At 34.5% G+C, this 12,624-nt stretch overlaps 1 long non-coding RNA gene across 2 annotated transcripts in view; it reads left to right on the plus strand.

The window, feature by feature from the left end:
• Nucleotides 1–12,624, plus strand: part of LOC113542358 (uncharacterized) — an 84,682-nt gene that overhangs the window by 34,435 nt on the left and 37,623 nt on the right. For both annotated transcript variants that reach the window (XR_008301672.1, XR_003404293.3), the window contains exon 2: nt 11,409–11,479. This is a non-coding gene — a long non-coding RNA (uncharacterized LOC113542358). The remainder of the gene's footprint in view (nt 1–11,408; nt 11,480–12,624) is intronic.

Consider the following 12,624-nt stretch of genomic DNA (forward strand, 5'->3'; position numbering starts at 1 on the left):
GTATTATGCATCATTAATACATAAACATGTCCAATGAAATTCATTCACTTCTGACAGACAGTGTGTGATGTTATGTAATTCAGGAATATACATACAAAACAGGACATACATTTGGCATTCATTGTCAGGGTTTTATGGGAATGGGAATAATTTCCACTGACCCTTATTAAGGATAGGATTAGGTTTATGAAACGATTATGATTACAGCTAAGCATTTACAAAGGCTTATTGATGAACATAAAAATTACACTTTTGATCACAGTGTATATCCTTCTGAGCATGCTTCTAGGTTACTTCAGTCATCTCTTACAGGTGTCTACCCTTCTATATATGAGGAACACAGATGTATTTTGCTGTGGTGTTCAGGAAATTAGTGATTACAGTGGATGACTGAATATTAGTTCAATGTCCACCATTCATCCCAGGTTTCCAGAGAAAACTGGTCACAGATGAAAAAAGCATTTTGCTGTAATTTTATTACATGACTCTCTAACAACAGATATTTGAACCATATAGTTATTTATTAAAAAAAAAAAAAACAATTTTGGTCATCATGAAAAACACACACAAATGTTAGATATTCATCAAATTTTCCAGGACAAAAAATCAACAGAGGGAGAGAATGCTTCCTGTCCTGTGGGTCACTGTTAAATGGAGCAGCACTGTCTCTGGATTAATGCTTACTGTCCTTGTGTTCGCATGTGTAAAGATTTGTCTGTGCAGTAAATTGAACAACTATCATAAATGAGAATGTACACTGCCAAGAAAAAGTATTTGCCCTCTCTTGATTTTATATATTTTTGCATATTTGTCACACTAAATGGTTTCAGATTCTCATGCAACATGTAATATAAGACACGAGGAACATGAGGAAACTTTTGGTTCCTCAAATTGTTTCATTTATTGAAGGAAAATGTTATGTAACACCTATATCATGCATGTGAAAAAGTACCTGCACCCTACACTAAATAACTGGTTGTGCCACCTTCAGCAGCAACAACTGCAACCAAAAGCTTTTGAGAACTAGAGATCAGTCTTTTACATCACTGTGGAAGAATTTTGGTCCACTCTTCATTGCAGAATTGCTTTAATTCAGTCACATTGCAAGCCTTTCAAGCATGAACTGCCCGTTTAGGGTCCCAAAACAGTATCTCAATGGCATTTAAGTCAGGACTTTGACTAGGCCACTCCAAAACCACAATTTTGTTTCTTTTGAGCCATTCAGAGGTGGACTTCCTCTTGTGCTTTGGATCATAGTTTTGATGCATGATGCTATGCTTTGTTTTCATACACCCACCGGCGATGACACCGTAGTGTCTGGGCCCGTCGTCGCTGCTTGCAGCTATATATTTGTCTTGTTCTTCCTCAGTGTCAGTGTCACATTCTGAGGTTTAGGTGAATGAAACAGAAACATGTTACACATATAACACATTTCGTCTCAGGAAATAACAATAGGTCACTCAGGCATGTACTGTCTCCAGTGCTTTAGACTTAGGGGTCCTGACTTGCTTGGCTGTAGTGACATCCGCACCAGGCATCTCTCATATCTTGAGCCCATCTGCACACAGATCATGGGACATTAAAATACAGTCATAATTATTTGGACAGTGACACAATTTTCATAATTTTGCCTCTCTACACCACCACAATGGATTTCAAATGAAGCAATCAAGATGCGATTGAAGTGTAGACTTTCAGCATTAATACAAGGGGTTAACTATAATACTGCATTAACCATTTATGAAATATAGCCATTTTTCCTTCTATTTTCACAGGCTCAAAAGTAACTGGACAAACTAATATAATCAAAAATATTATGATTATTTTTAACACTTGGATGCACTATCCTTTGCAGTCAATGACTGCCTGAAGTCTGGAACCCATGGACATCACTAAATGCTGAGTTTCCTCCTTTGAGATGCTTTGCCAGGCTTTTACTGCAGCCACCTTCTGTTGCTGCTTGTTTATGGGTCTTTCTCCCTTCAGTTTTGTATTATGTTTGTTTCTTATTACTATTATTATTATTAGTAGTAGTAGTAGTAGTAATAGTTGTATTATTACTAAACATATTTTTACATGCTGATAACATTGCTAACATGCATTAGTAATATTTACCTTTATGGCATATGGGTTATCGTGGTTATCACTGATGTGATAAATTACCCAATAAACCCACAATAATAATTTAATGTATATGTCTAGAAACTAATATCATGAGCTACGTTGCAGTGAACTGTGACGGCTAACATTAGCTTGGGTGTAAGTTTCTGTTAATAGACACAGTCCCCTCCAAAATTACTGAAAGGCCAATACTTTTGTTGTTACTGTACACTAAACACATTCCGGTTTCAGATATAGATAAATATGAGACGATAGATCAGAATTTCAGCGTTCATTTCCTGATCTTTATATCTGTACGTTTTAAAACAACTTAAAACATGACACCTTTCGTTTGAACCCACCTATTTTTCAAGTGATCAAAAATATTGGGACTGACTGACAGGTGTTTCTTGTTGCCCAGATGTGTCCTGTTAAATTGATTGTTTAAAACAATTAATAGCTCTGAACGTCTACTCTTGGTTTGAGCCCTGGGATTCACCTGTGAAGACTGCATTTGTTGTTAAAAAAACAACAACAAACAAACGAACAAACAAAAAAAACATGAAGACCAGAGAGCTGTCTATGGGAGAAAAGCAAGCCATTTTGAAGCTGAGAAAAGAGGGACAATCTGTCAGAGCCACTGCACAAGGATTGGGCATAGCCAATACAACAATTTGGAATGTCAGCAGAATGAATTCAGACTTCTAAGAATTCTACATATATATATATATATATATATATATATATATATATATATATATATATATATATATATTTTTTTTACATATTTTTACTTACGTGAAAGTCTTGACATTTATTTCTGGGAACTCTTGGAGACCGGGTATAAAATAGCACTATTGCCATTTACAGTGGATAAAGCAGATGTAGAGGAAAAATCTTGCTTATAATGCAGAGGTGTTTGTGCAAATAGCCCATTGAGAGCTATGAGTCACTTACTTTTGAAGCTTGTTCTTCCTCCAGCACAGGAAACAACCAAGAGCACCAGTAAAAAGAATGCTCGCAACAACACCACCAGCTACAGGTGCAGCATTCTGGGCTGAGTGCCCTAGATAAAGATAAAGATCTGAATCATTTCACAGTTCCATTAACATCAATATAGCACGGATGGTTTGGTCAGGGGTGTCCAGTCTCCTGGAAACCTGCAGGAGTGAAAACATTTGCCATATTGGTAAGATAACTTTGCACACCTATTCTAGGTCAAGGTTCCCGCAGATACTGGGGGATGGGGAAAAGGTTCAAAATTGTTTTAATGGGCAACTTTGAAAATTTGAAATCAGCAATCACATATGGGTGTGTTGGTCAGGTGTCCACAAACTTTTGTCCATATACTGTATTTTATAGGTACATTATATCATACTGTCACTCAGGCTTGCCCTTATCCTTTTAGCAAACGTGTTTCTGCTTATAGCACTCGTTAGGGGAACTGGACGTTGGGTTTGACCATACTTAATAACAAATAATTGTTCACTGTCACTGAAATATTATTCTATCCACAGATAGAATAATATAGTTTCCACAACAGGAAACAATATCACTGCATTTTGTTGCATTTTTTTAAACAAAGAAAGCTTGAATACAGTAGCTTTGGTCTTAAACTTTTCAAGTCTTGTAATTGTATATTCTTATAATTGTAATTAGTACATAACTAATGACTCTCATAAAATATCTGATACACAGCTGATAATATGGCACATTTTGACTGTTTCAATACTGTTTTTTTTTATTGTAAAGGCCTGAACTATAACCAAGTTTCTCCAGATTTGTCTGTGAGGTTTTTGTTGATGAACAAAATATTTGCATGTCTTTTCCAGCTATGACTAAATGCTTTACATGTGTTTTACTCACAAATTTTCAGTAGCTTTCAGACAAGTATTTGTGATACCTGGGTGGCCCTGTTCCAGCATGATACTTGGATGTTTTTAGTGGTTGCTTTGGTTTCTGTCACTGGCTGCATCCCAAACCACATACTAGCATACAAAATTGTACACTACTGTAGGTTACCTGTTAGCATGTGGGTGCATACCTAGGATTAGAATTCTTTTACACCGCCAGTGTGAACTGGTAGTGTAGAAGACCAAAAACTTAGTCTAAAATGTACACTACAACAGGTGTAGTGGTATTAGACTCGAACAGGTTTTACATACTGTATATGTTCAAATGGGTCAAAATATAAGATTTGTCTGAAATAGCCTATTGGTGTGCTTGACCTTCAGAGTATCCATGGTGCTGGTGCCTGTGGTGGACCATTCTCAGTACAGCAGTGACTCTGACATGGTAGTGTGTGTGGTGAACCTAGTTAATAATAATGTTTATTCAGCATCAACTAACAAAGTTTTTTGAAGAAGAAAAATCTAGAAAGAGTACTTCTACTGTGTCAAATAATTCAGTCCTAGTGAATAATGTCGGGGATTGACCCACTGAAGCTGTGTGAGTTGAAGCTGAACAGTGAATGAACACTGGTAAACTGAAGCGCTTTACTAGCAGCTTAATTAACTCACCCAAACACATCCTATACACATATGAGATTAATCAGACATATACACAACATAAACGTAATATTACAACTTGCTTCTGCACAAAATGACGTGAATGCACAAGTGAACCTGAAGTTAAGTAAGGCACTAGGTAGAATGGTAAGTCACGCTGTGAATCCGCTCTTTCCGTAACAAAGCACTAAAACACGCACAATGAAGAGCTAAAGCATAAAGAATTCACAATATTGTATTACAGTAGTGTACTCACTGTAATGTCATTATTTCAGCAGATCAGGTTTTCACAACAAGGGCATTTTTCACATGTTTTTGTTTAATATATAAAATGTGTGAATATTTGGTTTAATACTTGCGTTTTCTCATCATCTAAAATGCTGTTGACTAATATTCAATGCCATTTTGGTCAAATTAAAATAAAATTGACTAAAATTAATAAATATGACATGACGAAATATTGACTAAATTTAAAGGATATTTTCGTCAGCAGACAAAAACTATGACTGAAAACAGTGTGAAAATTAACACTGGAATTGGCCTGAGAGCCGAGCTTAAATCTTTTGATTTTATAATTTTATAATTTTATGCACTTTAGTTTAAAAATAAAGGCACTTTATTTAACAGCCAGGTTTGTTCTTTGCAATAAACAACAAACAATATAACACAGCACTGTTTGGTTTGTATTTATTCGTTGCGTTCTCTTGTGGACTGTTGATTTAAAAATCTGGTGTTTTTTTGACTTGCCAATTCCGATGTCTGAATATTGTTAAGAATTAAAAGTTCATTGCTTGTCGTAAGGGTGTACTTGCATTATTATGCTATTATATTATCATTATCTCAGTGGCATAAAATAGTCTGAAAATGACAACAATATCGTTTATGGCAATTATTTCTGGTACAATATATCGTCCAACAAAAGTAATCATGACAGGCCTAGTCCAATTATGTACTTTAAATCAGTTTTAAAAATATGCTACAGTCTAACCACATTAGGTGAAAGGTGCAGTACCAGTCAAAAGTTTGGACACACCTTCTCCTTCAGTGGCTTTTCTTTATTTTTATTATTTTCAACATTGCACATTAATACTGAAGACATCCAAACTATGAAAGAACACGTATGGAATTACGTAGGAAACAAAAAAGTGTTAAACAACCCAGAATATGTTTTATATTTTAGATTGTCCAAAGTAGCTACATTTAGCTTTGATGACAGCTTTGCACATTCATGGCATTCTCTCATCAGATTCACAAGGTAGTCACCTGGAATGGTTTTCAATTCACAGGTTTGCCTTGTTAAGAGTTAATTTGTGACATTTCTTGCCTTCTTAATGTGCTTTAGACCATCAGTTGTCTTGTGCAGAGGAAGGGTGGGTACAGAGTCAACAGCCCTATTAGTGCTACTCCAACTACTGTACAAATCCATACTATGGCAAGAAACACTCAGTTAAATAAAGAGAAAAGACAGTCCATCATTACTTTAAGAAATGAAGGTCAGTCAATCCTAAAAATCTCAAGAACTTTGAATGTATCCCCAAGTGCAGTCGCCAAAACCATCAAACGCTATGATGAAACTGGCTCTCATCAGGACTGTCCCAGGAAAGGAAGACCAAGAGCTACCTCTGCTGCAGAGGATAAGTTTATTAAAATTACCAGCCTCAGAAACCACCGATTTACAGCACCTCAGATTACAGCCCACATAAATGCTTCTCCATTTCAGGTGACTACCTCATGAGGCTGACTGAGAGAATACCAAGAGTGTGCAAAGCTGTCATCAAAGCGAAAGGTGGCTACTTTGAAGAATCGAAAATATAAAACATATTCTGGGTTATTTAACATGTTTTTGTTTACTACATAATTCCATATGTGTTCTTTCATAGTCTGGATGTCTTCAGTATTAATATACAATGTTGAAAACAATAAAAATAAAGAAAAACCATTGAATAAGAAGGTGTGTCCAAACTTTTGACTGGTACTGTACATATTAAAGGTACAAAAGACAGGTCTACCACACCAGCAACAAGGAAAGGTACAGTTCAGCACCCTTTTACTGAGAGTGTAGAAATTATTGGTCATAATATGATGAAAAAAAATGCAGAAAAATCCAGATGTTGCCCTGCCAGAATTTGAGTGTGACAGCCCTGAAATTGTGGTTTTATGAATATGAAATAATTAAAATACTGCATCTTAACTGAGTGGACCTTTTACAATAGATAAAGGTGTGCAGCAAAACAAACCATGTTAAAGTTGGGCTAGAGTGTCTGCGGGACTCCTTCAGAACCACTCTTGGCTGTCTCTGACTGATGAAGGTGATCAAAACATGGTTTCATATAAAATATACCATCATAAATGTACCCTATGTCCTATTAAAGAAAAATAGGTTATAGCTGGGGTTATGAAAAGAACCCATTTTAAGTTTTGCATTTACCAGAGAATGGCCAAATGATTAAGTTACTGTCTATAAAGCTTAAAAAATATATAAAAATATTAAAAACAGGTTAACAAGAAATCTCAAGGTAAATAACTAGGTGATTTTGATTAAACATAAAGCTAGGTAAACAATATGCAGCTACAATTAGTGTTATAGGATGAAGAATATTTAATGGTACATTTATTCTTATTAAACATAAACAATTATTATCTTTGATAGCAAAAATTTTCAGTGCCAGTGAAAGGTTTTCACTTTGCCAGTGAAAGTTTTCTTTAATGCAAACATACTCACAGTCAGGAGGTGCATTTGTGGGACAGTCATCTGTAAGGCAGAAAAGTTCAAAACTTGAGGAATGTGTTTTGAAATCATTTTTTTCTATGCCAGCACCTTTTTTTTGTGTGATTTAGTCTTGTAAATATTTTGTTTGTATTAGATGTCTTCGGAATGATTTTAACATTATACCCACAGGGACAGTTGATGGTTTTCTGTGGAGATAAAAATAGAAAGACAGATAAATACATTCAATCATTAAATCACATCAGTTCAGATAGTACACAGTTTGTTTACATCTTATCTCTGTTGTCTATCACATTATTACAAAGGACTAGAAGGAATAAGCTATTCTGTTTTTACATTAGTGACATTACTGAGAAAGAAAACACAATAAGTTGTGCTGTTACTGGAAAATAATCAACGATATGGTGATGTGATGTGTGTCATTATCCATACTGTCTAAGAGGTGATGATGATAAAACTTTATTACTCACCCCATTATGTGCACTCCGGTAGGTAACATTCTCATAGCAGTCCTTAAAGACGACATAACGAGGACCTCGGCTCTGAACAGTGGTATTGTTCAAACTTTCATCATTGGCCTGAACAATATCCTAAAAACATACAAATACACATACTTATTCAAAATTTAGTTTTAAAAAATTACAGGGCTAATATTTATTTTTGTTACATCACTACTGTGTAGTTGTTTGTGTAGTTTAGTTGTGGATGGACTTAATTATTTTTGGTAATTTTCCTAAATGCTAGTGTGTGATAGACTAGCGCTTACATACTAGTGTGAATTCAGGTGTATTGGGGCATCAGGTGTATTAAAGTCAAAACTTATTTCAAACTTATTTTATTTCTTACTAAGCAGTGGAATTGCTTGATAGAAAAAACATAATGACTTAATTCATGTAACATCAAAAAAGGGGGTGTGGTCAGCATCAGAAAGGAAGTTGACACCAAAAATATTGAAATAGGAAAAATGACAGATACACTGGCAAGTTTTATTTATAATGCCAAAAAATTCACATGACATATTACACATATTTATGATGCATAAACTACTGTAACAAAATAATAGGCAATGTGGAAATGAAAAACTGAATATTTCAGAATTCGCCCTATATGTTATAATATATTAGATAATTTTACTATATAAAGTTTATTGGTAATGCATCACAGACAAGAGCAGCTAAAATAGAATATCATAATTTTGTACTAGTTGCTGCAGTGGAAGGCTATCTTTGAAATTGCTTACTAGCTAACATGCAAAGCTGCACACACTGGACATCATGACTGAACTGAACTGAACCTTACTGGAGATGCAGGAAGCCTAAACAAATATTCAGCCACTACCCCATCCCGAGACTCAAACTACATTTTATATATTCCCCAGAATTAAATAATAAGCAGAAAATCCATCATGCCAAAACAACAACAACAACAACAACAGTGACATAATTGAGTGAGAATAGTTGATACATACATACATATTATATATACATATGTGTGTGTGTGTGTGTGTGTGCTCACATTAACACTCCAGCTGTATTCCTGAGAGACAGGTACAGTTTCATTAATATGAAACTTGGTTGTGCTGTTAAGATACTGCTCACCATAACAGGCTTGAGCTTCTGCCCCAGGAAGAAACAGCACTGACAGGCAGAAGACTGGGAGAGAAAAATAAACAGTTTTAACATTAACTGTTTAAGTATGACATTACATCCACATAATAACCAAAGAGAAAAAAAAATCTATTGAAAAAATATTATAAAATCTGTCAGGTTTACAACAATAATTTTATATATAGTCTTTTCTATTCCTTTTCTCTTCTTTTTATCCATTTGAAATGTTCTCGTCTCGACTATGTAGCTTATCTCACCATTCGCCCATCGCTGATTCTGTTTCTAACCCTGTTTGTGGGGATCGATAACAGTTTTAAACATAAACCTATTAATGATATTCCACCATCTCATATTTCACGCCCATAACACCCGCACCACAGGACTGAGGTACTCTACTCACAGGCGAGCCGCGACGCCATGCCGACTCCCAGAGCTCGCGACTGCCACTGGCATCAACTGGCTCACAATCCTGTTCGCTCGGCGACCTTTTTAGACCTTTATCGACTTTTTCCAAACAAAGCACAGCGACAAATCCAGCAACTTCCTGAGCAGACGTTATGCTGACACGATGCTCTTCTCCGGCTCGCATCACAGCCGCAGACGAAGAGACTGGGACTTTAAGTGTCAGAGACAGAGCTGCGCATGCGCAGGAGGTCCACCAATGGCAAATAGCTGTGTTAAAAAAAAAAAAAAAGCTCGTTTCGCACGCAGACTAACCTCCAATGAATGCCCAAGCACTCTCAAATCTCAAATATGACTGCAGTTTAAGCAGTTGCTATTCTTGAAACCACGGTTGATCTAGCTGCAGGTAATTTTTGGACGCGGCTTTTAGACACTTAGCGGTAATAGCGCCGTCAGCGGAATGGAGCTCTCACACAACTCGAGCACTTTCTACAAAATAGTGTATTTAAATACATAAGCAACCAAACAAACAGTTAATATAAATTAACAAACAGTTAAAATATTAATATTTTGGTGTTAGAAACTTCCTCTTTGAAATAAACCATCTATACTTATACTATATATATATATATATATATATATATATATATATATATATATATATATATATATTGTATATATATATATATATATATATATATATATATATATATATAATTTTAAAGTATATATAATATATATATACTTTAAAATTTTATTTATGGTTTGATTTGTACTACGACTACTACTACTACTAATAATAATAATATTAATATTAATAATGATAATAATAATAATACAGTTTCTTAAAAGATGTTTTTAGTAGATTTATTTTTGTTTGGCTTAATGCTTCTCATTAAACTTGGTCGATTTTGCATTTTTTTTAACGGTAAAAGATTATAAAAACATTTAGTCTGTATAGTCATAAATACTATGAATACTGTGTCTAAAAGCTGCGCCCCGTAAAATTTACAAAGCACAGCACTGAAGAGTAATCCTCTCTCTGTCTCTCCCAGACCCACCCACGCACCCACCCACTCACACACACACACACACACACACAGAGCTTTGTGTTTGCTGAGATTATTTTTTTTAATACTTTATATTAATATATCAGTCTGAAAAACAATCATCCCTAATAAAAAAGGAAATGTGTGAAGAGCCTGAGGAGCTTTGGGGTTCGGGGTGACTCAAGGTTTTTACCAGATTCTCCAGAGTTTTCATCACTGATCTCCCTGTTTCCTTTACCGATAGGTTGAAGTGAACATCATTCTTCCCTTCATTTTAAACTCTCATCTTTGAAATGTTTGCCAGTAATAAAAGCGAGTTACTCTGTTTCTTTCACGTCCATTTCACGACTACTTACTACCACTGCTTCTTTTTGTCTGTCTGCATGATAGAAGTTTTAGGTAGTATTATTTTGTTTTTGTGCCAAGACCAAAGATGATTTATTTCTTTAGAAATTAAATTAGGCTCTAAGACGTTATTTTCTATTCTGATAAAACTCTGTTCTTTTGTCTTCAGAAAGTGAGGCAGTTATTTAAAAGCAATTATTTCATTTACTGTAAAGAGTAAAAGGTCACAAAGAGCCCCAGCACAGCCACTGCAGCTCCACATTCATGCGTGTGTGTGTTTATAAGCTGCCTGTGAACAGCTCATACAGAAGTAACTCAGAGCTGCTGAGCTGATGATGAGAAAACTCTTCCAGTTTACCACCATGCTGCTAAAATACCCTTTTGGCTTATACTACTACTGAAAACGTGTCAAATCATGGCTCTATATGTATATTTTATCATTAAATATTATATTCAAAACAACAAAACAAACAGCGAAGCAGGACAATTTAGGCTCTGTGTTTCAAAATGATATTTGTAAATTTCACAGTAATAACCAGTAATATTGATATTTAGCACGGTTTATAATTTCACCCCAAATGCACATCTCTTATTTAGCAGTGCTGGTTTAGTCCTGTCTGATGAGGTTTAATTATTACCGTAATGTACTAATCAAAGTGATCTTTTGTAGGTCTACTGATCGGCATTACCTGGCTATACTGAAGTCTCATTTCACCACACGGCAACAACACAAACACCAGAGTGAGTATTTTTTAGCATTTCTTCCAGTAATATTAATTGTATTGAAAATACAAATATAAAAATAATCTATTTCTTTTCGCCACCTGAACTCTGATTAGTGTTTCGTTAGGTTAGTGTGCTGCTTTCCTGAAATGCATTGCTGTACAGTGCTTACTCCAATAAATCCTTTAAGGACAGTTCATTATGACTAAAGCTAATGATTTATTTTTAGCCTTAGCTGGTACAGGAAAATACATAATAGTTTTACTGCGGCAAATTTTGTCGACATAAACTAGTCAATAAAAAAGACTCTAATCTTGTTTCCCCTCTTACAGTTCCCTAATGTGTTCATTTTAAGTTTCCAAAATACACATGAGTTTTAACCCTTGTCAGAAAATCCTAAAGGATTCGGGTTCCTGTTCAGGTCTATATGGGAATTCATTGTTTTTAAGAATCCTAAAGGTGCACTTTCCCAGTGTGTTATTATTATTATTATTATTATTATTATTATCATTTTACTTAATAAAAGTTGCTGTATAAATATGTTTACAAAATTTTATTGTAATTACCTGGAAAAATAGCGCATCTTGTGAGATATACACACACACACACACACACACACACACACACACACACACACACACACACACACACATATATATATATATATATATATATATATATATATATATATATATATATATATCACAAGCGCTATTTTTCCAGGTAATTACAATAAAATTTATATATATATATATATATATATATATATATATATATATATATATTAGTAATAGGACAAAATACTCTAACCTTAAAAAAAAAAATAGAAAATATTCTAATTAAAAAAATCTTTCAGGATTGTAATTTCCAATAACCCTCCAAGACCAATCCAATAACAAGACATTATTTACAATAAAACACAAGTTGCAATAAGATTCTAAAAAAAAAAAAATCAGATAAGATCTTATACAGAATAAACTGAAATTCCAGTAGGATTTTTTGACAAGGGTTAATTCCTTCTTAAATGGAATTGGATAACGGGCTTACTAAAGCCTCCTTCTATCACCAGCCTATTATTATTATTATTATTATTATTATTATTATTATTATTATTATCCCTACGGCAGGATCTCTAACTTACAACAGCTCGATAGAAGTAAATT

This window comes from Pangasianodon hypophthalmus, chromosome 1 (genome assembly GCF_027358585.1).
Source record: "Pangasianodon hypophthalmus isolate fPanHyp1 chromosome 1, fPanHyp1.pri, whole genome shotgun sequence".
NCBI classification, from domain to species: Eukaryota; Metazoa; Chordata; class Actinopteri; order Siluriformes; family Pangasiidae; genus Pangasianodon; species Pangasianodon hypophthalmus.